This window comes from Notamacropus eugenii, chromosome 4 (assembly GCF_028372415.1).
Source record: "Notamacropus eugenii isolate mMacEug1 chromosome 4, mMacEug1.pri_v2, whole genome shotgun sequence".
Taxonomy (NCBI): Eukaryota; Metazoa; Chordata; class Mammalia; order Diprotodontia; family Macropodidae; genus Notamacropus; species Notamacropus eugenii.
The window spans coordinates 404,949,064-404,976,495 of record NC_092875.1 but is presented as its reverse complement, the minus strand read 5'-3'; the positions used below and the strand labels follow the sequence as shown (position 1 = coordinate 404,976,495).

The 27,432-nt window shown below is 36.9% G+C and overlaps 1 protein-coding gene across 5 annotated transcripts in view; it reads left to right on the top strand.

The window, feature by feature from the left end:
* Positions 1–420: 420 nt before the first annotated feature.
* The window catches only part of GPBP1 (GC-rich promoter binding protein 1), a 109,675-nt gene continuing 82,663 nt past the window's right edge, over positions 421–27,432 (top strand). For 3 of the 5 annotated variants that reach the window (XM_072605582.1, XM_072605584.1, XM_072605580.1), the window contains exon 1: positions 960–1,073. The gene's annotated coding sequence lies outside the window, so the exon portion shown is untranslated. Of the gene's footprint in view, positions 516–959; positions 1,074–27,432 lie in introns of those variants that run through there. The other 2 variants (XM_072605583.1, XM_072605581.1) reach the window with 1 other exon arrangement.

Sequence of the window (27,432 nt, the reverse complement as noted above, 5' to 3'; positions counted from 1 at the left end):
TCCCCCGCCCCTTGGCGTGAAGTTTTCTGTGGGTGAATCCGGTGCCCTCCGCCAGACCTTCCTGCGCCGAGGTGCTTCGGGTCCGGCCCCCCTCAGTCGTCCTGAAACTTTCACAGGTGACTTCGCGCGCTAAGGTGTAACAACTTCTGTTTCCTCTCCAGGTAATCTGTGTAAACCCCCGGATGTTTGGGGTGGCCATTGTTCGGAATTAGGATGCCTGGATGTTTTTGACCCAGAAGTTTACTAAGACCGGCAAGAAGCGGCTTGGCAGCGGATCGACCAGCGGACAGCTTCGCTGCCTCCCCGCAGGAGCGCGGGGACTTCGGCGTCCGGCTCGGAGCAGCTGTTGGAGGGTTAAAGTCGTTCACCTGGAAGATGGTGCTGATTGTTTTTAGTTAATGTTCTTGAGCCGGGACTGTAAGATATGTTTAATCTGCGTCAGGAATAGTGTAGACAGTTTGAAAACGCTGCTTAAACGTTGCTGGAGTTTCATGGCAGACACTTCTACCATTACTGTAAGTTTTAGGTTTGGGGAAGTCCACCCTTCTCGCTTTGCCGTGCACCGTCTGTTCTAGATGAAGAGATAATAGAATTCCCAAGTGTTCTCCTTTTATTGAAGTGTAAATATATTTTCTAAAATGTTGCCCTTAACCAGCAGCGGGGTGGTATTGAGATAGCTGTTGTCTCTCTGTACGTGCTGGTGCTTAGGAATGTTCTTCGCTTCGGATGTGAAACCTGCTTTTGGTTTTTTGGTTTTCGTGTTATAAAACTGGTATCTCATCCGAGTGGCTGCCTATGACGGTGACATGTACACCAGATCATAAAGAAGAAAGGTTTCAGAAGATTTTACAGTCTTAAATCCAAGGCTGATTCTGGAAATAGCCATATGAATGATTTAAAAGAAAAGGATGGGTAGCTGACTTGAAGTAGCTCTATGTCAAGTAGCCACAGGTCAGATACCTTCAAGGAACTTGGATATCATTTCAGAGGATACAAAGTAAAAAAACAAGCTGAAAAGAGTGAAGATTTCGGAGAGAAAACAAACACCTTCCTGTGCAGTCCTGTTGGATTTTGTAAGTATTTTGTGGTGTGTAAATCAGCATTCCTTTGAGTAAACTATGATGATTGTAAATTTTATCGTGTGGTGTTAGAAGGCTTTCAGTTTCTTGCATTTTTGTTTGTATTTCATTTCCAATACTGTTCTCTAATAACAAAACCACTGTATCTACTTACATCAAGATTCATTTCCCCACCCCAACCTCTGACACCTTCAAAGACTGAAGGAAATTTCTGTCAGGAGATACAGATTTATTAAGGGAACTTTTGAATTGTAAACGGTTTGGAATTCAATCTATGCGGTTAGTGTTTATCTTTTAGTTTCATGCAATGTTTTCCACCAGTCCACTTGTGAAACTTTCTTACTATCTAGTGTATTCTAAAAGAGGAGAAATTGGGTATATATCATACAGCTCAGATTTAGTTGTGTGTCAAAACATAAGTCTGAGTGTCTTGATCTTTCAATTAAGGTTAATTTTTAACAAGTTTTAGCTTAATGAATCTATTAATTTAAACATGAATTTTTTGCTTAGGGAGTTTTATACACACATGTATATGCACATATAAATAAAACTATTATATTTATTTTAGAGGGATAGTTCATATAGATTTCTCTGCATATTTAGCTTTAGAACAAATAACATTACCCTAGAAACTGAGGACCAGTTTCCTTCAAAAGCTTGTATTAACTTTTAGAAAAGATATATACAGTATCTATAAGTATATATAGAGTATATTATTTTCCTCAGAGAGTTTATGCTGACTTAACCTTTTAAACAATATTCTTCCTCCTTTTTAAAGTTGAAATTTAGTTGTAAAAAGAATAAACCCTTTGTCAGTAATTGGAGAAAATTCAGCAATACTTAAATTTTTTATGATTGAATAATGTGAACGAATGTGCCACACACTAAATTAGCATTTGCCCTTCATAGAATTAAATTGAATGATACCAGGAGCCTAGGGGCTTGACATTTCTTGGAGCTTTAAAGAATTCTAATGGACAGTTTTTTGTAATGATTTAGAATTTTCTTGCTTTAAGTCCACATTTTAATGGGCAGATTATCATGTCACTTAATTTTAATTTAGGTTTATTTCATTAAATTTCTTTCCTTCAAAAGGTAATTAGTTTTGAATACCATCAGTTAGTACTGCAGAATGTTAATTATGACATAGAAGATACCTATTCAGATAATTTTCCAAGTATTTGTCCTTAACCTTTATTTATTTTTGTTATTTTTTTCACTCCAACTGGATACCTTATTTTTTTTCAGGAAAATAGAATCCAGGAGAATTTGTGTTTCCGCTCCTCAGAAGTTAAAAAAAAGATTATTTTCCAATTTCTTGCATTCAGAATAGAAATCTTAATATTTTTTTCTTCAGATCTTTTTCAAAAAGTTTTATTACTATCTTTTTGTTTTTTTCATCAGTCATTTCTAGATATAACCTTTTCCCTCTATCCCATCATTGAGCCTTTCCTTGTAATATAGGAAATCACTTAAGCAAAACCAGAGTCCTTAGGACTTGAATCTACCTGTGTATGTAACAATCTACACTCAACAGTTTGCCACCTCCCAAAAAAAAGGAGGGTGATGCATGAGAAACTTGAATTTTCTTCCTTCCTCCTCTGCTATCATAGACTTAGGTAATGTATGTTTTCTTTCTGGAAATAATGTTGAACCTCATTTGGAAGTGTGATCTCCAGTTTTTCTTATTAGGTGGAGAGCGCGCTATCTTTTTCAAGCCAACAAATACCTGTTATTGTAAAGCAATAAGAACTAGATTTGTAGTGAGATATATTGCCTGTTGGATACTGCCACTTAGTTCTAGTCTTTATCATTAAACTTATGTCCACTCCAAATGATACTCTAAATGATTTTAGGTAGGAAATTTGATTTCTTCTGACATGTTTGGTTTTTTGGGGGGTAATTATTTCTGCTGCTTCCATTGTTCTTTGGATGCCTTCAAGCAAAGGCTGATGACCAACAAGAGTTGGGGGATAGTGTAAGGAGTGTTCTCAGACTGCTATAGGTTGGATTACATGGCTTTTGAGGTTTTGACTGAAATTTTGTGATGTTCTAACAGAATAGCCTCTTGGGAAGAGAACTAGGAAAGGGCAATTCTGGAAGACTGCAGTGGGGGGACGGGCAATGTTCAGTAGGGAAGGAGTATCCAACTTTTGGCTGATGGTGCTGGAAGGTCAAGAAAGAATTAGGACTAATTTAATCAAAGGGCATGGGACTTAGTAATGAAATAAGTCAGTGGTGTTCTTTGAGTTTAGGTAGAGTGGCAGAGTGGAAGCCAGATTACCACGAATGAGGAAGTGGAGGTAGCTAAGGTAAATTTTGCTTTGTAAGTTTAGCAATAAGTAAGGGAACAAAGATGATGAAAGTTTATGGAGATGGCAAAATGAACTCTTTTTTTAAAATGTGCATTCTAGAGAGATGTGAATGTTTGTAGACAATCTGAGAAGGAACTATAACAGAGAAGCAGAAACATACTGAGTTAGCCTTGTCAAAAAGGCCACCTTCACCTGGATGTTGAAACCAATTTAGTAGTAGAGTTAAGGAGACTCATTGGAAAGTTTCTATCAGCCAGAGGAATTTAAAACTGTTCCTCTTCGCATCCTCCCAAACATCTTCTAAGTTGAAGGCTTCAGTGATCTTTGGTCCTGAGCTGTTGTTTTTTAATTAATGCCATGAATGAAGGCATTGGTAATATATCTGTCAAATTTGTAGATTGGACATTTGGATGATAGAATTCAGAAATACCTCAACTGAGTAGAATAATGGGATGAATCTAGTAAGATGAAATTTAGAAAGTAATTCTAAATGTAGAATGGAGTGCCTAAGAGGATAGTGAATGTTCTTCCTCACCAGAGGGAGATCTTTAGTGGCTGCCTGGATTACTTGTTGGAAATAGTTTCCACTGGATTCCCCTACAGGTATGGTTTGGACTAGATGGCCTTAGTCCTTTTGTTTTTGTGGGAGTGGTTAGGATTGTTTTTGAGGTCAAAGTTTGTGCTTTTTTTTTTTTCCTCCCTGGATGGAAACTTCTGATGCAGAAACTTGTGCCACTTTGAATTGAGTCTGGGTCACTCGTATGGGTCATTGAGAGGTTCAGTTAACTGGCTCAAGGTTATTGAGCCAGTGTGTGTTAGAGGAAGACTTGAACCTAGGTTCTCAGATTCCTAGGTCATCCCTCTATTCACTGACCTTCCTGGAACTTTAATCCTTGAAGATTCTAGAATTTGAGCCAAATCCCTCCATTTAAATTTATCATGGTTAGTTATTTAAAAATTCTGTATGTGTGTGTACAGGCAATACTTTATTTGCTTCAGGATTAGAAACCTGAGGTTCCAGAAACACTTCAAGTAAGTTGCTGGTGGCCCACAAATACATACACCCTCTGACACTGCTGTTCTTTTTTCTCCACATTTCTTATTCTGTTCTTTTTCTTTGCCTGCAAGCCTAATGGCACTTCTTTTGATAATTGCTTATTGGATGGGCTGTTGACCCCTTTATTTACTCTGTGAGTCACTGATCTAGAGCTAAAAGGTGTCTTAGAGATCCGGGTAATTCTTTGCCCTCATTTTTGTTGTTCAGTCATTTCAATTATGCCTGACTCTTCCCAGACTCCATTTAGGGTTTTCTTGGCTAAGATACTGGAGTGGTTTGCAGTTTTCTTTCTTCATCTCACTTTGTAAATGAGGAAACTGAGGCAAACAGCGTTAAGTGGCTTGCCCAGGGCCACACACTAGTAAGTATCTGAGGCTGGATTTGAACTCAGTTTTCCTGACTCCAGGCTTGGGTGCTCTATCCACTGTGCCACCTAGCTGCCTTCATCTTGCCAAGTAAATAGAAGTGAAGTGACTTGTCCAAAGTCATCCAAGTACGTAAGCAGCAGAGCCAGGATTAAAACTCAGGTTTTGGGATTACAAATTCATTGTTCTTTTTATTGCCGTTACTGCCAAAACCAAAGGAAGAAGGAAAAAGGGAAACTTCATCCCTCATATTAATATTTGTTTGCAGCTGTTTTGGGAGGAGGGGCTAAAAGAAAAGAGGAAAATGAGGGGGGTTTTTGGAGGCTGTTTAATCTATTTTTTACTTTTCACAGATGGAGGGTTGAATATGTGGTTATTAGATTTATGTTTTTTTTTTATCCTGGGGAACTGAAGTAAAATTTAAGAAATTTTGTCTCTATAGGGTATAACATAAATTTGGGGCTGGTAGTAAAGGATAAAAGAATTTAAGGAGGTACACAGAAAGAAGGGTTTGAAAGTATGCAACTTAATAGAAAAAATAGGGGGGAAATGCAGTGGAATTAACATATTATCTGGTATCATAGTGCTTTTGACCACAACTAGTTTTTCTGCCTCAATTACACAGAGACATTAAGACTGTGTAAAAGGCACTATGCTAGGTACTAGGGATAGAGACAGAAAAAAAATTACTTAGTCCCTATCCTCAAAGATGCTTCCATTCTACTGGAGAGAGAGGGAGGAGAAGAAGAAAATGATGCACATAGATAAATATAGTAATACAAAATAGGAGAAAGGTGAGATCCAAACCAAGTATGATAGAAAATTATGAGAATGGGGAGAAGATTTTTCAGCAGCCTAGATTTGGAATCATAGGACCTGGGTTCAATACTGGCCTCCTTTGAAAGATTTGTACTAGATGAGCTTTAAGCTCCCTTCTAGATCTAGAGTTGGCCTAAAGCAGTTCTTAAATTTTTTTTTTTTTTTAAACATGTCACAGACCTTTCTGGCATTCTGGTGAAGTGAACCCTTTCTCATAATGTGTTTTGTTTTTTTTTTTTAAAGGCAGAGGGTTTACAAAGGAAATCAAAGGCAAGAGAAAATAAAAATTAATTTTTTACCCATCCAAGTTCACAGAACCCATGAAATTTATCCACAGACTAACTTATGTACCCCAGATTAAGAACTCCCAAGTGTAAAGGATCTCTCTGGTTAGTTTTAGCTTTAAATTTCCTTCCACTCCAGTTCTAGGGTTTTCTAGACTACTGCAGTAATAAATACCTAACAAGGTATTAAATAAAACCTTATGTATGCTTTGTGGGAAGGGCAGGTTAAACCTACCTTTTTGTTTACTTTATTAAGGCAGTGCTTCTCTAGTAGTCTGATTTTTTTTTTCCCTGCTCGGGAAGGTAATTCTGCTTCCCCATTAGTATATCACTACTAAGCTTTTGTTCTTTGCCTTTTCGACCATAATTTGCTAATAATTGTTTCATATATGGAATATGCATTCTAGATTCTTTGTCCCAAATCGTCTTTCTGTTCATAACAGCTTGGTTACTTTTGGTTTCTCTCCTTTAGTTTTCTGAATTTGTCTTCTCATCAGATTTTTCTTTGTTCAGGTTTCACTGTTTTAAAAAGACTTTAGAAACATAATCTTAGCAAAAGTATAAGTTTTTCTCAATCCCCCTTCAAATAATACTTTACCCTAGAGTGCATTTTCTTTGAAAAGCTCAATTAGAACATACTAGTCCAAGCAGATCTTTCCTCCTGTCTCCTTAGGAACTACACTGATAGCAAATGAATGAATTCTGTACTTTGAGACTATGCCATCCCCCACAGTGTTCACAAGTGCAGTGCTATAGAAATGTACTCTTTTAATGAATGACTATTTACAAAACGGATTAATTCATGGTCATGACCTTCTGTGAAGTGTTTATATGAGAAAAGTAAGACTATTAAAAATCTCCTTAAAGAAATTTGTTCTTTGCGATGAATTTGGAAAGGGCTGGCTCTAATTTATCCAGGAGTGAAATTGTTTTATTTTTTAACTATGACTTGTCCCTCTTGATATCATCAAATCATTGTAACTTCATTAGTGCGTACCAGTCATATGATTTGGTCAGCAATTTCTTACTTTTGTGAGCACCTCATTGAATGTGGCAACTCTCCTTTATGGAGAAGAGGCTCTGACTTTTGTAGAAGAATGTATCCTGAAGGTTTTTTTAATGCACAACAAATTCCCTGTTGGGTAGTAAATGTTACTCAAAGTGAGTTTTCTTGGCATGTCATTGCCAATATTTCTTGAGTTTTTCATAATTGATTCAGTAGTAGACTACAGCATGGTAACTATCCATAGAAATGGCTGCAAAGGAAGGAGAGAAGGGAAGGGAAATTTTATTTATTGATCATCTACTATGTATCAGGAATAGTGCTAAGCATTTTACAAACCTTTACCTCATTTGATTCCCTTAACTCTATTAAGTAGGTGTTCTTATAACTACTGTTATAACTACACTTGAGAAAATTGAGGCATAGAGAAGTTAAGTGACTTTCCTAGGCTTACATGGCTAGTAAGTAACTGAGGCCTGATTTGCATTCACACCTTCTGACTCCAGGCCCAGTGCTATATCCACACTGTTAACATAAACTTGTTTTCTTTTCCTTTTTAAATAATTAATGATTTTTTAGTTTTCAATATTAAGTTCTACAAGATTTTGAGTTCCACATTTTCTCCCCATATCTCCCCTCCCCCCACTCCAAGAAAGCATGCATTCTGATTACCGCTTCCCCCCATTTGCCCTCATTTCTATCATACCCCTCCCTTCTCTTATCCCCTTCCCCCTTACTTTCTTGTAGGGCAAGATAGATTTTTATACCCAATTGCCTGTATGTCTTATTGCCCAGTTGCATGTAAAAACAATTTTAAACATTTATTTTTAAATTTGTTTTAAAACTTTGAGTTCCAAATTCTCTCTCTTTCTCCCTCCCCACCCAACCCCATTGAGAAGTCAAGCAGTTGGATATAGGTTATACTTGTGTAGCCATGCAAAACACTTCCATAACAGTCATGTAAAAGACTATTTCCTTCCATCCTATCCTGCCCTACGTTTATTCTGTTCTCTTTTTTGACCCTGTCTTTCCTCAACATGTTTACTTCTGATTACCCCCTCCTCCCATTTGCCCTCCTTTCTATCATTCCCTCCCTTCCCCCCATGCTCCACTACTTTCCTTTAGGGTAAGATAGATTTTCATACCCAATTGAGTGTGCATGATATTCCCTCCTTAAGCCAAATCCCATGAGAGTAAGGGTCAACTCTTACTTCCCATCTCTTCCCCTCCATTGTAAAAGCTTTTTTCTTGCCTCTTTTATGTGAGATAATTTACCCCATTCTATTTTTTTCCTTCTCCCAATGTATTCCTCTCTCACCCCTTAATTTTATTTTTTAGGTGTATCATCCCTTCATATTCAACTCACCCTGTACCTTCTGTCTTTATATATAAACCCTCCAACTACCCTAATACTGAGAAAACTCTCAAGGGTTACAAATATTATCTTTTTCATGTAGGAATGTGAACAATTTAATTTTAGTAAGACCGCGTTATTGTGTCTTTTTCCTGTTTACATTTTTATGCTTCTCTTAAGTCTTGTATTTGAAAGTCAAATTTTCTATTCAGCTTTGGTCTTTTCATCAAGACTCTTTGAAAGTCCTCTATTTCATTGAATGTCTGTTTTTCCCCTGAAGGATTATACTCAATTTTGCTGGCTAGATGATTCTTGGTTTTAATTCTAGCTCCTTTGAGCTTGGGAATATTATATTCCAAACCCTCTGATCCCTTAATGTAGAAGCTGCTAAATCTTGTTAGTCTGATTATGTTTCCATAGGACATGAATTGTTTCTTTCTGGCTGCTTGTAATATTTTCTCTTTAACCTGAGAATTCTGGAATTTGGCTACAATATTCCTAGGAGTTTTCCTTTTGGGATCTCTTTCAGGAGGTGATCGGTAGATTTTTTTCAATTTTGTTTTACCCTCTGGTTCTAGAATATCATGGCAGTTTTCCTAGATAATTTCTTGAAAGATGGTGTCTAGCCCCCTTTTTTTGATCATGGCTTTCAGATAGTCCAGTAATTTTAAAATGATAACTCCTAGATCTATTTTCTAGGTCAAGTTGTTTTTCCAACAAGATATCTCATAATGTCTTCTATTTTTTCATTCTTTTGGTTCTGTTTCATAATTTCTTGATTTGTCATAGAGTCATGTGTGGGATGGCTCAGGTCCCTACATAAATCAATTACTCAGAGGCCTCTCAAAGTGATGACAGAAAAGTGATTTATTCGATTCTCGAGAAGCGGGGCTTACCTGTAGGAGTAGGAAAGCCGAAGACAAAGAACAGGACAGTGATTTATATAGACCCTAACGCAAGTCCCTCCTCCCCCCACTGACCATTATCCTCATTAGCTGAGAATATGGTCTTACATTCTAGACACGAAATCTAACCAATCCCTTTTGAAATGAAGACATCGAGGAATTATCTAAGTTTTGTCCAATCATTGAGACCCTAATACACTACACAGTTTTATATCCTTATATGGAACTATTCTATTCTAAAAATATTGTAACCTTGAGCCTTTAGGCCTTACCTCACCCCTGGGAGAAAAATTACAATCTGAGGAGTCTTCAATAAGTCTATCCCACTCAGTCATTAGCTTCCTTCTGCTCTATTCTAATTTTTAAGAAATTATTTTCCTGAGTGAACTTTTGGACCTCCTTCTCCATTTGGCCTATTCTGCTTTTTAAGGCATTCTCATCATTGGCTTTTTTGGATCTCTTGCCATTTGGGTTAGTCTATTTTTTAAGGTATTATTTTCTTCAGCATTTTTCCTCTTTAGCAAGTAGTTGACTCTTTTTTCATGATTTTCTTGCATTGCCCTCAATTCTCTTCCCAATTTTTACTCTATTTCTCTTGATTTTCAAAATCCTCCTTGAGTTCTTCCATGGCCTGAGACCAATTCATATTTTTCTTGGAGGCTTTGGATGTAGAAGCTTTGACTTTGTGGTCTTCTTCTGCTTGTATGTTTTGATTTTCTTTGTTACCAAAGTAAGGTTCTATAGTCTGAACTTTTTGGTACTTTTTGCTCATTTTCCCAGCCAAACACTTGACTTTCTAACACTTTATTAAGGTAGGACTCTGCTCCCAGTGTGTAGGGTGTCCTGTCCCAAACTTCAGGGGTTTTGTGCAACTGTTTTCAGAGATACTCCTAGGGGACCTATAAATTTTCACTTCTTCCAAGGTAGTATGATCAAAGGAAAAAAGTTTACTCTTCTTCTGGCCTGTGCTCTGGTCTGTAAGTGACCACGAGTATTCTTTTCTGCTTTGGAACTGTGAGGATTTCCTCTGCACTGCACCACAAGATCCACCACACTAGCGTTCCTCCTTAGCCCAGGACTACCACCCAGTACTGTGACCCAGATCCAAACACGGGCAAAGTAAGAGAATCCTGGCTCAATACTGGCAAAGAGATCCCTGTTATCTCCCTCTGATCAGCCTATTGATCCAGCACCTTGCCTGGGCACAGAGCTTCTGCTGCTGCTACTACTACTATTACTCCACCACCTCCTCTGTCACTGTGGGACTGGGGCTGGACCAACCACTCTACTCTTTTCACACAGGTTTGACAGGCATTTTCTTCTGACCTTCCAAGTTGTCCTCGATGTTTTGAGGTTGAGAAATCTGGAAACTGTCACAGCTGCCAATGATTCAGTCCCTTGAGTCCTGTCTGTGCTGGTGTGGTTCATGCTGGACTGTGCTCCATTCCTAGCCCAGCATGATAGATGCTTCCTGTCGACCTTCCAGGCTGTCTTGGGGTGGAAATTTGCTTCACTCCATCATTCTGTGGGTTCTGTAGCTCCAGAATTTGTATAGAGTCATTTTTTACAGGTATTTGGAGGGGTTTGGGGGAAAGCTGAAGCAAGTCCCTGCTTTTACTTTGCCATCTTGGCTCCACCCCCCCCCCCCCTTTTTTTTGTCAGGGTACAGAGGTTAAAAAGAGAGCTCTAACTAGGATTAGATGCTTTTTGTACTTCATGAAAAATTAAAGGGTCACAGCATTTACTCATTTACCAGTAGACAGGAAGAAAAGAATTGACAGGACCAAGTAGTTTTGCTTAACTTGGTAGGTGAATCATCTGTTTTTACATATATAATACATTTTAAAAGTTCTGTGGCTACTACAATTTGTCTGCTAACATTTTATCCACAGAACTACTAATCAGAAACTCTTTGATCTTCTGTCCAAGACACAGAAGAGTTTTATTGTTCTAATTTGTATTTTCCTTTCTATCTTAAGTTTTAAAAATTGAAGCACTTTGACTTTTTTTTTTGTTTTCCTAAAACTTTTAAATGGAAGATGATGAAATGTGAAGGGAACACTTTGACATGGTAATCTGAAGTAGGAAATGCTACAAAGCATCATCTTGACTTTAAAGTTCTTTGTGAACATTTATTATTCATGTGAAAGGTGATATCTGTAGTTTTTTTTTTTCATTTGCAAGATGTGGCATAGAAGCATAAAGGAATTTATGTACATACATACATATATATTTCCTATAGACATCAATGGTACTCAGTCTAGGACCCATGTTAAGTGATTTCTCTGAAACAGTATACTGCTGTTTTAATCCCTGAAAATGTGGTTTAGGTTACAGATTAGGAAAAAACCAGTAGCTCTTAAATCTGTATTTCTTAGAATCATGGCTTGAGACCTAAGACCTGGAAGTAACTTTATAGATCATCTGGTCCAGCCTCTTCATTTTACAGATTGTCATCCCCTCTCAGTTTCTTTTTGAGGATGAGAGGATTGTGGGAGACACAAAGGGAAGGCAAGGGTGAAAAAGAGGTGGCTGTTAGTTTTTCCTTGGTATGCTTCATTGGTTTAAAAGATTTTAATGACCAACATAGAGAAAACTGAGGTAAGTGGTATTAGTCTTTTTCTTCTCTTCTGCTTTTCATTTAATTTGAATGTCAGTAAATCTCCTGTTCAGATTTGTGGTCTATTGGAAAAAGTACTGGATTTGGAGTAGGAGGATCTAGATTGGAATTACTTGGCTCTGCTACTGCCTGTGATGTCTGGCAAGTCATTTCTTTTTGTTCTTCTAAAACTTCCTCATTTTTTGGGGGAGAGAGCAAGACCAAAAAGAAGTGATGCCCATAATCACAGCACCCCTGAGAGGAATTTATTATAAATTTTCTCCCCACCTGAGAAATGAGGAAAATGAGATGCAAAAGGATGACTTTACCTAAAGTCTCAGAGCTAGTAAGTAGAAGCACTAAGAATTATAAGACTTTTTAAGTAGTCTTTCCATCATGCCATGTCCCTTTTGTGTTCATTTCGCAAATAGTAGATAAGTATTTTTTTAGGTTTGGGATCCTTTAAAAGCCTTGAAAATTATGTTTTCCTGTATTAACTGAGCAAGAGATAAAAAATTCCACCATAATGAACTCCATACAGTTCTCCACCCAAACCAAATAAATATTTCTCTGCCTCTTCTAGACTCATGAGTCATCTTTTGTTTTGTTTTCTGGTGAAGAAGTTACAAGTGGGTTTTCCTAGGTGGTCTTAACTATATTGTAGAAATTCTTTATAGCATGGTTAGCCTGTAAAGGTAGATGGTAGTTCTCTCCCATAACCACCAGCCTTTTAAAGGGGTTCTCCTGTAGTTAGGCAATCTCAAACTATCTTTTCTCCAAGCCATAAATGTAGAATAGAAAAATTTTCTTAATGTCCTGTTAAGAGAGGGTCTTGAAAAATGTTTGAACCTATAAAAATTCTAGGTGTAAATCTCATTAAGAAGTGTCTTCCTATTATTAGCAGGCATTAAGCCCTTTAAAAGTAGCCTAAATAATGTATGTTCAGGGAAGGAAGTACAACATCAAGAATGTACTTTGAGGATAGGATGAGAAGTTTTATGTCTAAAGAATGGATTTTTGGTATTCATCTCTTTCTCCAGAAATGATTGTTACACAGATTTCACTGTGAACTTGAGATAAAACTGTTTTCTAAGAAGTGAAGTAAAATAAAGGCATTTTTCTTGGACTATGCAAGGAGTTGGTAATTACTCAAATACCAAAAAGATCTTGTTTAAAAAAAAGTCCCTGAAGTGTGAAATTTGAGATCAATCTTAAGGTGTGGTCCTAAGTGAATCAGATTGAGATGGCCCTTGGGAAATTGATTGACTACCTGCTGCCACAAACCTGCTTTTTTTCTCCTTTTTTGTTTTAAGCTTTGAATAATTCTTATCCAGTGTTCTTCCTTAACCATTTTTTCAAACATCTTCTGCTTTTACCACCTGTGTAACCTTGGGCTTGTCACTTCACTCCTCTGGCCCTGAGTTGGGGTACATATATTATGAAAAGAAACTTCCAGACTACCAAAGGGCTTCATGACACAAAAAAGGTTAAGAACCCTTGCTCTTGTCTGACACTCCAAATCCCAAAACAAAAGAACCTATCTGTCACTGAATATTCATGATCAAGATAAATATTAGACTGGCAAGGGAAGGAAATTAGCTCATGAATCAAGGTTATTTTTATATTGATATGGATGTTGTTTTTATGTTGGATATTTGTGGTTTTTATATTATATATGTAGCTTGAGGCTATTGCTTTTGACAACTACCCATACCTGTTTTCCATTTTTCATTTGTCACTTCCCAGCATTGGGGCAAAGTGAAGAGCGCTGAAGAGTTGTTCTGAACTTGCTCCAAGAGGAGGCTGAAATTTTTCCATTGAAAAATATCTTTAGTGTAATATAACTAAGTGCAAAAATTAGTTTGTTGCATAAAATGTTTTCTTTAGAGAATTTTTCCTCGTAATGAGACTCTGTTCTATCTCTATACTTTCTAAATGAAGGTCTATAGAGGAAAATGCAGATAACTTGCAAATTTATATATGTTTAGCCCTAATAATAGTTTTCCTGAATTCCAGTGCTGTATCAACTATTTGCTTACTGTACCTCTTCATATGAATGTGCATTGGTAACTGAAACTCACCATGTTCAAAAAAGCATTCTCCCTTCTCTGACCCTCCACATTTGACATTTCTCCAAACTCTTGACACCAGCATCCTTTTGCTCAAATTCCTAATGTTGAAATTAAGATTTTGTTTTGCTTTACCCATCATACTCAAGTTACTTCCCAAATCTTAAGAACTCTTTTATCTCCAAACATCTTTTTCATTCTCTCTATTCTTATGGCCATCATTGTAGCAGAGGCCTTAATCATTTAAAATATTTGTCAGTCACCCAAAATCTGTCTTCTCCCTTTCTCTTCTTTGCTACTCAGAACACAAGAAAAATAAAATTCATTATAAACATATATTGTCATTCAAAACAAACTTTCACATTGGTCACGTTAAAAAAAATTATCTTATTTTGTATTGTCCTTGATCTTAGCTCTCTGGCATCAGGCAGGTGGCATGTTTCATCATTAGTCCTTTGAAATCATGGTTCGTCATTACACTGATAAAGCAGCACAATGCAATTCCATCACGTTTATATACAATAACTTGTTCATCCATCCCCCAATTTATGGACATCTCCTTGGATTTCCCTTTCTTTGCCATCTCAGAACTAAAAATATTTTGTGCACCCTTAGCATTTACTTCGGTTAGGACTAATTCATCCCTCTTATTTCCTCTCCCCCCTTGTTTTCTTTTCCTCTTATTTCCCAGTTGAATGAAGTGTGTTTCTTTTTCTGACTGTGTGTGGGGGTAGTCTTCTTTGTGACTACTTCAGATAAGAGTGAGGTTCAAGTGTTAGCTGCTCCCCTCCATACCCTCTTTGTTGTAGAGTCTATTTACACATGACTATGTGAGATAATTTTATCTAACTTTCTTTTCCCTCCCCTCACTTTCAGTGTATTTTCTTCTTCCCTTGTCTTTCTATTCTTAAGATCACCAAGACATAATAGAATCACTCCTAGGCCTTGTCTAATTATACTGTATGACTTATGATGATAGGGTTCTCAGGAGACACGTGTCATCTTCCCATATTTGAATGTAAGCATTTTATCTTTGTTTAGTCCTTTATCATTGTTCATTTATGTTTACCTTTTTATGTATCTTTTAATTTCCGTTTTTGAACTTCTAAGTTTTGGTGCAACTGTGGTCTTTTCATTGCTTAGAAGTTCTCTTTACATTAAAGTTGCACTTTCCCCCCTGTAGCATTATACTTACTTTGCTTAGGTAAGTTATTCTTTGCTGTAAGCTCATGTCCTTTGCCTTCTGAAATATTGTATTCTAAATTCTCCACTCCTTTATGGTGGTGGTTGCTAAATCATGGGTGATCCTGATTGTAGCTCATCAATACTTAAATTCCCTCTTTGTGGATACTTGCAGTATTTTTAGTTTGACCTGAAAACTCTGGATTTTGGCCAGTTCCTGGGAGTTTTCATTTGGTGGTTTCTTCGCGGAAATGATCAGTGGGTTCTTTTTTGTCTACTTTACCCCTTGATTCTTAAAAGTTCTGGACAGTTTTCTTTGAACATTTCTTGAAATAGGATGCCTGTGGCCTTTTGGGGGTAATGACATTCAGATAGACCAATAATTCTTAATTTTTTTCCCTCTTTCTGTTTTCTAGGTCAGTCTTTTTTGCTGTGAGATATCTTACATTTTCTTACTTTTTTTCCAAGTCTTTTGACTTTGACTTTGTTTTAATATTTCTTGTTTCCTCATGGAATCATTTATTCCTATTCAGCCCATTTAAATTTTCAGGAGTTTGTTGCTTGAGTAAGTTTTTGTACCTCTTATAACAAGCTGTCAATTTCCTTTCAAATTCTTTCTTTGATAGCTCTCATTTCCAATTTTTTTCTCAAGTAGTATCATTCCATTTATAAAAAATTCTTTTGGACTTTTTTCTTTTAAAACTCTTACTTAATTTCTTCTAGGAATTTTGATTGAGTTTGTGCCCATACTATGTTTTTCTCTTAGACTTTGATGGGGTAGGTATTTTGAGATCATTCTCTTCAGGATTTGTGTGTTTAGCTAACTTGCCACTATAATAGCTCTGAGAAGTTTTAATCTTTTTTTTTTTTTTTTTTGCTTGCTTCTCAAGGCTTCTTCCTGACTTTGTACTTGAGGTTAGGGCTAGGCTCTGTGGTACTTTTGGAGGAATGTCTGGACTAGTCTTACTGCTTTCTTAGGTTATTGAGTGTTGCATTATTTCAGGATTTTAGGGACAGTGCCTGGAGTCTGAGCCACACTGCTACTGCTGAGTTTTTAACTTCTTTTCTCATTATACCACCCAGGACCTCCCTACCTGGGAGCACTGTGTCCTCTGCCAGGTCCCCTTTTCAGTTGACACTGTGTCTGAGACCTAAAATTGGATAATGGGCAACAAAGTTGCCATTTTGCACTTGTCTTTGATCCAGTATAGGTCTGGTATTTCCTGGAATTCATAGACTGAACTGGGCATTCCACCTACTACATGCATGTCTTTGTATAAGATCTCTCCTGTGCCTGGAATATTTTACTTCCTCATATTTACCTCTTAAAATCCTTAGCTTCCATGAAGGTTGTTTATGTGTCACTTCTGAAAAGCTTTTCTGATTCCTCTAGTTTCTGAAATTCTCATTTTATCATTGCCTTTTGTTTATGTATCTGCTTATGTGTTTTATCTCTCAGTAGAAAGTAAATTTCTTGAAGTCAGGGAATCTTTGTCACCTTTTTTTCCTGTCTGTATCCTTAGAGCTTAGAACCTTATCTTCAACATTATCATTTGCAAAACCGACCAGTATGTTAACCTATCAGACAATGCAATACTTTGCACTTGTAATCTCTGAATCTACAATAAAGGGGGAAAATGATGTGTCTGATGTGTCAAGACCAAAATTTATCATTAGCATTAATCAAAGATCACCTACACGCCTACCTTTCAGTTCTTTTTTCATTTAGGGTTTTGTGGTCATCCGCTAACTTATTTTGACTTCGTTCTGTATTGGTTCATATGGGTTATCTCATATGTCTCTGAATCTCCTCATTTCTTATGGTGCAGTATTACTGCATTATATTTTTATGTCACAGTTCACTTATTCCTTAATCTTAATTCCTTAATCCACTTTATTTATAGTTTTTTTTGCTGCCACAAGAAAGTGCTGCTGTGAATATTTTGGTATAATGAGACTTTTCTTTTTTGTTTTTGACCACCTGGGAGTATATGACCAGTAGTAGGATTTCTGAGTCAAAGGGTCTGAACAATTAAGTGACCCTTCTTGCCTAATTTCAAATTGTTTTCCTGTAGAGTTGGACAAATTCACAACTTTACCAACAGCATATTAATGTGCCTGTATTTTCATCTTTGACTGCCTCTGCCATTTTCCTGGAAGTGAAGTGAAACCTCAAATTTGCTTTAATTCTTATTTCTCTTAGTGACATGTAGAACATTTTTCATATGGTAGTTATTAGTGTGCAGTTCTTCCTTTGAAAATTGTATCCTTTGACCACTTATTTATTTACCATCATGTTTATGTCAATTTTCTACCTATCTTGCATTTCAGACTCTTTTCAGAGAGATTTTTTAGAGCTTCTTCCTTATCAACATCTTCTCTTATTGTAGCTGTATTGATTATTGCACAGTTTTTTCTTTAAATGTCTTGTAGTTGAAATGATGTGTTTCATCTTTTATAATACCCTCTCTCTAGCTTTGGTTTGGTTGGGAATTTTCCCTTATAGTTTTGAAAATTCCCTTTAGTTTCCTTAAAGTACACTTAACCACCTATAGTATCTGCAACTTGCTTTGTTTGGATGTGACAGTCAATACATTAATCTTTTGATCTTTTCACTTCATTTTTGGCATTTCTTACTGTTTTCAGATTGGAGAGAATTGGTTTTGGCATAAACTTTGTACTTGGCCATCCTCCTGGAAGTTAGATGACTCTCAATTATAGTTGGCATTTTCTTCCCTCAATTATGACAGGTCTGAACAGGTGTATCCTATTGGTGTGCTGGCATTCAGGATGGCTAGGTGGTGGAAAAGCTTGCCACCTCCAGTTCCATCCCATGCCCCTGACATAAGCACATAACTTGAGTTCCTTGACTGCTCACATTTAGGATGAGATGGGAGTCATTAACACCCTGTCTTTTGATCAGAAGGACCACCAGATATTAAAACCATCTGCCCTATCTCTACTTCCTGAAGTCCTTCTGACGTACTTTTGTAACTAGGGAGGTCTGGGTCTTGCTTTCTGGACCTCATATGCTCAGTAATTGTACTTTTCTTTTATGGCTTGTTTCCCCTAATTAGTGTGTGCTGTTGGAGAGTGGGGTCTGTAGTTTTTTCTGTTTGCTCTCAGCATGTAGTATGTCTTTAAATGCTTTTGAATAGATTCCTTATTCATTCTTAGCCTTGTAAAGAAATTTGTAATAGAATTTGTTCACAGCAAATCCTTTTCACTCATTAAAAAGTTTTATACTGTAGAGGCAGTAGGAAGTAAATGTAGTTGATTCATTGGGAGAGTCATACAGTGATATTTGTCTTTAAGGAAAATTGCTTCGACTTCAGTGTATAAGATGGGGATGGTAAGAGATTTGGGGGAGGGAGACCTTTGCAGTAATCTAGGTGAGAGGTTATAAGGGCTTGAACTAAGTTCATGGCAGTCTGAGTGGATGGATGGGGATGGTTTTGAGAGATACTGAAATGGCAACTGATTGGGTATGTGGATGAGGAGTTGAGGATAATGCTAAGATTATGATCCTGGGAGATTGGAAGGAGGGTGGAGCCTTTGACTGAAGTAGATTAATTTGAAAGAGGGGAGAGTTTAGGATGAAAAATATTGGACATAAAGAGTTAATATTTCTCTTGGATATCCAGTGTCAAGTATCCAATAGATAGTTGATAACACAGGATTGAAATCCAGGGGAGAGATTGGAGCTGGATGTATATTTAGATCTGGGGAGGCATTTGTTTAGAGATGAGAGATAAACATGGAAGCTCATGAGGTTATTGAGAGTATAGAAGGAGAAGATAAAGAGGACCTAGGTTTGAACTTTGGGAGAAGGAACTGTCAGACAGGAAGTGTCGTAGGAGAGAATAGTATTGCAAAAATTCACAAAGGAGAATGTATCCAGGATGAGAGAGTGATTAGCAGGGTTAAATGTAGCATATAGGTCGAGAAGGATGAGGGCTGAGAAAAGATCATTAGACTGGGCAAATAAAAGGTCGTTAGTAACTTGGGAGAAAGTAATTTAGTTGAGTTGATGAGGTTGGAAGACAGATTGCAAAAGAATGAGTGAAAAGAGGAGAGGAAGTAGGGGCATTGAATATATAGAGAGCTTTTTAAAGAGTTTGGTTGGGAAAGAGGAATCAGTAAACATTTATCAAGTACCTACTATGTGCCAGGCACTGTGCTAAGTGCTGGGGATAGAAAAAGAGGCAAAACAGTCCTGGCCCACAAGGAGTGAGGAAGAAAATAAGCAAATAAGTACAAACAAAATATATACAAGGTAGATAGGAAATAATTAAGAGAGGGAAGACCGAGTTAAGAGAGATTGGGAAAGGCTTCCTGTAGAAGATAGAATTTTGGTTGGGACTTAAAGGGAAGGGAGTCAGGGAAGTCAGTAGGTAGAGTTGAGGAGGCAGCATTCTAGGTGTGGGGGGACAATCAGAAAATGCAGAAAGATAAAGAGATATAAAATGATAGCTTGAAGGGATGGTAGGATTTATCAAAGGGTTTTGAGGAAGAGGAAAACTTGGGTGAATTTGATATAGTGAAGGAATCATTTGATAGGGGAAGGTTGAATATTCAAGGTGGTGGTGGGGGATGCTTGAAGATGCATTCTGTTGGAGAAGGACAAAGGAGATGAGGTCAAATGTGTATGTAGAAGTGGTATAAGAAAGAAGTGTTTCAAAGACTGGAAATGATCCCAAAGGTTTTGAGGTAAAGAGAGTGAGAGAAGAGTAACTCAAGTCAAATGGTCTCAGTTTTTATAGTCATATAAGAGGCCAAGGTATGCAGTTGCGAAAGGTAGGGGATGGAGAGATTGTCAGAGGCTTGAGAGGTAAGAGAAGGTTTAGAATACCTTGTGTGAAGAGTTAGGTTCAGAATCATCTGTGTAGGTAAAGGGTAAAATATTAGGTCATGTAAAAAAAGGTATAACAATATTTAGTAAGAAATGTTGAGCTAGCTAACCTGAGAAAGTGAATGAGACTGAGTTATTTTAATTTGTTATTGCCTGTCTTGTTTGCTGTGTTTTAGGAGGTACATGTTGGAGAATATTTAGAAAAAGAATCAGAAGTAATAGAGGGAAAGGATTAATGAGAAAGTTAAAGGACAAGTGTGTCCTGTAATAGACATTACGTACATAGTATAATAGCTTGGATATAGGGTTAGTAGAGATACAAAGACTAAGGCAATGCACTTACGCTCATAGGGCTTTCTGTTAAATGATATGTGAGATGTTAATTTACATGCCTCACTGAAAACAAAGTCAGGTGCAAGTCACGTCGTCATTTCTCTGATGTCATGGTCTTCGAAAATGAAGGAAGAATACAACAACAATAAGGAAAGTACGATAAGAGGCACAGAGTGATGCTCAGAATTAATATAACTTCCATTTTAGGGGAATAAGAAAGGAATCAGTAAAGAGATGGTACTGGACTGCTGTTTAAGAACAGTTGCCATTTGCTGATGTGTATTTTTTGTGTTATTTTTCATTGACTTCCTTTTATAAAATTGGAGATATTGTTCCCACAGAGAGAATAAACACTTGTCATGATGACAGAGCTATTATTAATACATTGCTTCCACTGTTACATCTGGATAGCTGGGAGTATGTCTTAAGTCTCTGTTTCAGAGTTGATAGTGTGTGGGTCAGAGACCACCGACTCAAATGAAAATCAGAGACTTTTCAAGGTAGAAGCAAAGCAGCAAGATTTCATTACGATCTCTCAAAAAAGGGCATCTCCTTTCTGATAAGTAATCAGGAGAGTGAGGCGCTTGCAGAAGGCAAGAACAAAGATTATATAGTCCTAACATGGAATTCCCCACACTCCTTGCTGGCCAAAACAACCATTGTGAAGCTAACACAACGCTCATAGCCTTATTTGGCCTGCAGTGTGCTGAGGTGGCACTCTAAGGCGGGGTTAAGTTTCAGGTTTCTTCAAGGTCACATAATTTCTGGGAGATAGAAACTTAGGCCTAACTGCCTACGAGAAGCCTATTGTCAAATACTGAGAAGTCTTCACTGATTCTTTCACTCAATAGAGACTCTTTAACATAGTTCTGATTATCTAGGTTTTGGCCCTGGAGACAGTGATTCCATGACAGTGGCCATAAACATTAATTTTTTTTTCATTCTGCCCTTGATGTTGAAGATTAAGAGACTGGATGATCTTGGTAATCTTGCCATAAAGAAATAGCAACTGAATTTGGTAATGGAAAGATTTAGGTGGGAGTTAGTAGATCTGGGGGCACTTGATGGCTTAGTGGACTTAGAGTTGGACCTGGAGTCAGAAAGACCTGAGTTCAAATCCAAACTCAGATACTGAGTTTCTGTGTGAACCTGAGCAAATCACTTAACCTCTGTTTGCCTTAATCCCCTGGAGAAGAAAATGGAGTGGTTTGCTACCATTCCAGTAATAATCCATAGGGCCACAAAGAGTTGGACATGACTGAACAACACAACAGTAGATCTGGGTTCTGTTCCTAGCTCTGCACTACCTGGCTGATTCATCCTGGATTTGACCTGTGTCTCAGTTCACATCCCTCGTCTCTAAAATGACAGGGTTGAATTGGGTAGTCTTTAAAATATAGTTTTTAATCTTTAGAATATAGTCTTTGTTAGGTGGTCTTGGAGATCATTTTTAAAATAGACTCTTTGATGGTTCTCCCCACTTCCTTTCCCCTCCAAAAAAGGACTGGTCAACATTCTGACCCTGAATCATGATGGATTTATATACATGTACCATCTAAATCTTTTGCCATAACTATCAATTTTAGTTGCTGAAAGGTATGGTCATAAAAAAGAAATCTAGCCTGTAAACCCCTGAGATATCTTGCTCGGTCTCATTGATTGGCCTGCAATAGGTCCCAGCTCAAGCCTCACTAAGTCATTGTTTAGATTCTGATTCAGTCTGAGTGAGTGTAAATAGCAGTTGTTTCTATTTTGGCCAGAAATCTTGAGGGTCTGAGACTGATGTTTTTCTTTTGGACTAGGTAAAAGAGTCCATTCTTTTGCATCTCATTTTTTATTATCTAGCCTTAATCACTGAGTGAGTGATGCCTCAAACAAACTGAGACCTGGGAAAGACCTTAGCTTAAAAAGGCCAACACTTCCCACTATGTCTGTGCCATCTTTAGTCACCCTGATCTATATCTTGCCACTGGACCCAGATGACTTAGGAGGAGAGAGTGAGGTTGCTTTGCCCTCCTTCACTTCAATTCACTTGCAAGTCATGACATCTTCCTGATGTTGTGGTCTTCTTCAAGAACGAAGGAACTTTAAGAATGAAACAAAAAGTTGCTGATAACCTGGAACTATCTCCTTTCCACCTAGGAGAATATAGATTGTATTACTGGACTGTTTCCTAGCAAGAAGTTCTGAATTTTTGTGTTGTATTGTATAGTCAAAAGGAGGAAAAAAAAAAAACATCTCAATTGGAAAAAAAAATTAACCTTACTATTATAAATGATACATACCCTTTTAATTTCCATTATGGCATTCAATTTATTTCGAACAGTAATTGCTCAAAGTGTTTCTCTAATACTGTAAAATAGCTAGTTATAATGTTCAAGAATAATCCTTATCTTTAAGAAATCATATGTTCAGTTGTTATGGGAGTTCACTCATGCAGACCACAACCCTGCTCTGTGACTCTAGCCTTTGTCCTATGTATCCTCTAGAGGGGGTACATCTGACTCATGTTACGAGTCTTCTGAGTGGATAGTAGTACAGCAATATGCTTTCCGTACATTTATTTTCTTGCTGTATGATCTACCCATTGCCTTTTCCAGTCATATTTCCGATATCTTTTACTCTTCTTGCACACATTTTGTTATTGATAATATACTGCCATCTCTGTTTTCTCCATCAGCATTGGGTCACCTGAAATTTCTTTCTCTAGAAACTGAGAATTCATCATTTATCACTATATGGTAGCATTAGAACATTATGCCTTTTTTTTTTTTTTTAACATTTCCCAAGCTTCTGGGCCCAATGTGTTCTCCATCTTTCATTCATGTCTAGATAGATGTGCTCTTAGACCAACTCTAGGCCCAAGATAATCTAGGATTTAGTCATTCTTCATACCCTTGACTTTCTCTATATGGATGTGTAGGTGAATTCTTTTTTAAAATTTACTTATAAACTTAGTATACATCTGTAGAATAGATCTTGCTTTTTAATTTTTTTAATTTCACTTTTCATAATTACTTTCAGGATTTGTTATATATTCACATTGATTTTTTTTTCCTGTTAAGTAGTTGAAGTTTATTATGTATTCTGTTCTTCTGCTTGTGTTTTTGTTTTATATTATTTCATAAGGATCTTTGCAGGTTTCTTTATATAGGAAAACCTTGGAGATATTGTGGATTCGGTTCCAGCTTACTCCAATAAAGCGAGACATGAATTATTTGGTTTCCTAGTGCACATAAAAGTTATGTTTCCACTGTACTGTAGTCAAAGTGTATTATGTCTAAAAAAAAAAAAGCCCAATGTGTATACCTTAATTAAAAAAATACTATATTACTAACAAAAAGTGCTAACCATCGTTTGAGCCTTCAGCAGGTCATAATCTTTCGGCTGATGGAAGGTCTTGTCTCAGTGTTGTTGATTGCTGTTGACTAATTAGGGTGGTGGTTGCTGAAGGTTGGGGTAGCAGTGGCAATTTCTTAAAATCAGACAGCAATGAAGTTTGCCTGAGTCTTAATTCTTAGAGGCCATTGTAGGATTATTAATTGGTCTAAATTCAGTATCAATGTGTTTCATGTATTGGGAAGGCCCAAGGAGGAGAATGACAGAGAGTTGGGGTTGGTGGAGCAATCAGAATGCGGCATTTAAGTTCACCTTCTTATATGGGTGTGGTTTGTGGTGCCCCAAAACAATGTCAGTAGTAACATCTGAGATCACTAATCACCATAACAGCAGCATAGTAACATCAGAGATCAGCGTAACAGATATAATATAGTGAAAAAGTTTGTAATCTTGTGAGAATTACCAAAATGTGACACAGAGACAAAATGTGAGTGCATGCTATTGGAAAAATGGTGCTGACAAACTCTTGATTTGTTAAAAAACAAAAAATGTGGTATCTGAGAAGTACAATAAAATGAAGCACAATAAATAAGGTATACCCTGTATTCCTTTTGTTTACATTAAATTTTATTATCCATTGCAATAATATACCAAAGTTTAATCATTTCCTTATTGTTGAACATTTAGGTTGCTTCCAGTTTTTTTAGGATTGCAAGTAATTCTATGAAGATTTTAAACAGATAGTTTTTTCTGTTTCTTTTTATGCTTTAAGGGTATATTGCTTACAGTAGAATTACTGGGTCAAAAGGAATGTTTTTTTTAAAATTTTTGTTGTGTATTGCCAGATTGTTTAGCAGACTTACAGTTTTACCAGCAACAGATTAGTGCTACCTATGCTTTCATAGCCTTACCATTACTGTTTCCTTGCTTTTTAAATTATTTTTGGCCCCAGAGTGCCCTTTGATATATTTACCTGTGTGTTTTCCAAAATAAATTTCATAATCATATTTGTCAAGTGCTGAACTCACTGAGTAATTGTGGATCTCATTTAGGAGACTCTCTAATGTTTTAGAATTTGATCGATTCAGCACAATGTTATCTACAAACAGGAATATCTGGAGTACTTCATCTGTTAGAGAATTCATCTTCAATTGGATTGTGTACTGGATATGTTCTCCATGACAGAGACAAACATATTTTAAGTTTCCTGATTTATAAACTCAGTTGTTTTTTGTTGATCAAGACTTTTGAAAGTTCACTTTTATGATTGTGAAGGAACTTTTTATGGTTTTAATAGGTATATACCTTGTTGGAAAAGACTCCATTTTGATTTACTAAAGTAAAATGCCTTTTTATGGTGAAACATGATGGAATCTTGTATTTGCTGTACATTTTAGTCATTTGATTTTGAAGATAGGATCTGTGTGTGTAGGTTATGTATAAAATAGTTTGCAAAAACTTTCTTCCTCTTTTCTCATATTTTTGTCCTTGATACACACCTGGATTTTTCTGTCTTTGATAAGAACTACTGACATGTGTATGCCTACTTTTATGTTTTCTTCTTTTTTTCAGCAGTAGGAAGGTATGATTGTTTTCTCCCACATCAATCTCTTTGTTTAGATATATTTAGTCTCTATTTCTCAGTGCTATCAAAATTGTGGTATTTCTATCATGTACCTTTTCTGTATATTTCTGATTTTAGTTTAACTTTTCCTAGTCTTTGTTTTTGGTGCCATTTTTTCCCCTCACATGACATTGGAAATTGGATGGAGGATAGATTTACAGAAGTAAGAAATGTGAGCCAGGGAGACTAATTAAGAGGCTATTTAAATAGGTGAGAGATGATGAAGGGCTGAACTATAAGGTGGCCCTGTGAGTGTGGAGAAAGGGATGGAAGGAAATAAGACATGTTGTGGAAGTCAGATGAATAGGATGTGGCAATTGATTGGATAGGAGGGGTAAGAAGAAAGTGAGGAGGCAGCCATGACAGTTTGGGAGCCTAAATGACTGAAAGGTTGGTAGTACATGTGAGAAAAATGTTTAGAAGAGGTGTGGATTTGGGGAGAAACAGAATTGGTTCTGTTTTGAACATTTAATTAGAGATGCTTATGGTACAACGTTGTTGGAATATCCACTCTAAGGTCTTTAGGGGTTGTAGAACTTGCTCCTGAGTCAGATTAGTTTCTTGATTGTTTAGATCCAAAATTGGAATGAAATGAGCACTCATTTCACGGTTAACAAAACTAAATGTTTACTTGGCCATAACAGGAACAAGAAATGGTCATCCAGGAAAAAGCATTGATTCAGTTGAGTGTTTCTTCCCTGCCTTGTTCATGCTGCTAAAGCTAGTGGACTGAAATGATAGGTTGGGACTGAGTGGGATAGACTTAGTGAAGACTCCTCAGATTGTAGTTTTTCTCCCAGGGGTGAGGTAAGGCCTAAAAGCTCAAGGTTACAATATTTTTAGAATAGAATAGTTCCATATAAGGATATAAAACTGTGTAGTGTATTAGGGTCTCAATGATTGGACAAAACTTACATAATTCCTCGATGTCTTCATTTCAAAAGGGATTGGTTAGATTTCGTGTCTAGAATGTAAGACCATATTCTCAGCTAATGAGGATAATGGTCAGTGGGGGGAGGAGGGACTTGCGTTAGGGTCTATATAAATCACTGTCCTTTTCTTTGTCTTCGGCTTTCCTACTCCTACAGGTGAGCCCCACTTCTCGAGAATTGAATAAATCTCTTTTCTGTCATCACTTTGAGAGGCCTCTGAGTAACTGATTAATGTAGGACCTGAGCCATCCCACACAGGGCTCTAATCACTCATACTGTTTTTTTTGTACCTAAGTGAACAAAAAACTTGCTTCATCAATCAAATCTCAACAGTCATGGAGGAGAAGCAACTGAGGTTTAGGATATTTCTCTTACCACAGCAATAGAGGCACATATCACAGAGAGTAGGGTCTGTAAAGCTTTCTCCATCTGAAAATCTGCTTTCTTAGAGAGGTAGGGGGCCCAAGATCATTTAACCAATATCATTGAAAAATCAGAGAAGAGAATCCAAGAACAGAAATACTCAAAAGCAAAATGGGCAAAGAATCGTTTTTTCCACTTTTAAACGGGAAGAGTATTTACAGCTGTGAGCTGTACAAAAGCAGGTCAGATTTGGCCCTCAGGCCACAGTTTGCTGATTCCCTCCTGGTTCTAGATGTTCAATGCTAAGATAAAAACTAGAAGGATGGGTGTTGAGGGAAAAAAGACATTGGATTTACTAATTAAGGAATCAGTCAGTAGCTTTTCAGAACCCATGGTCACTATCTGGACATATTGAGACACTGGTATCAGACTTTTGATGAAGAAGAATTTAATACTTTTTTATAAATTTCCATCAAAAAATGAGTAAAATTCTTAGATTGAACTGGAAGATGCCCAAGATAGAATATAGCCTTATCTTTTTATTATACAGTTGTGTTGACTCTTAAGGGAAGGGAATTTTCCTAATAAGTGAGTCATATGTGGAACAGCTCAGTTCCCCCCCAATGAAGCTAGATGAGTGAGATGTTACTCTTATTCCTGTTTCTTTACTGTTGTCTTGCTGATAATGAGAAAAGATGATAAGAAGTAGCATAGCATAGATGGAATGCTGGGTGACTCAGGAAGATTGGAATTGGAAGATTCTGCAAAGGAGGTAGCCTTGTTGTGTTTGGTAGTTAGGAATAGGAGCTTTGGGCTTAGCCTCATTTCTGCCACAAACTAGCTATATGACCATGGGCAAGTAATTTAATAGTTTGTGTTTAAATAGCTTTCCTTATAGATATCTTAGTGAAGTAACAAGGTGATAAAAATATTATTTCAGTTTTTACATGTGAGGCAA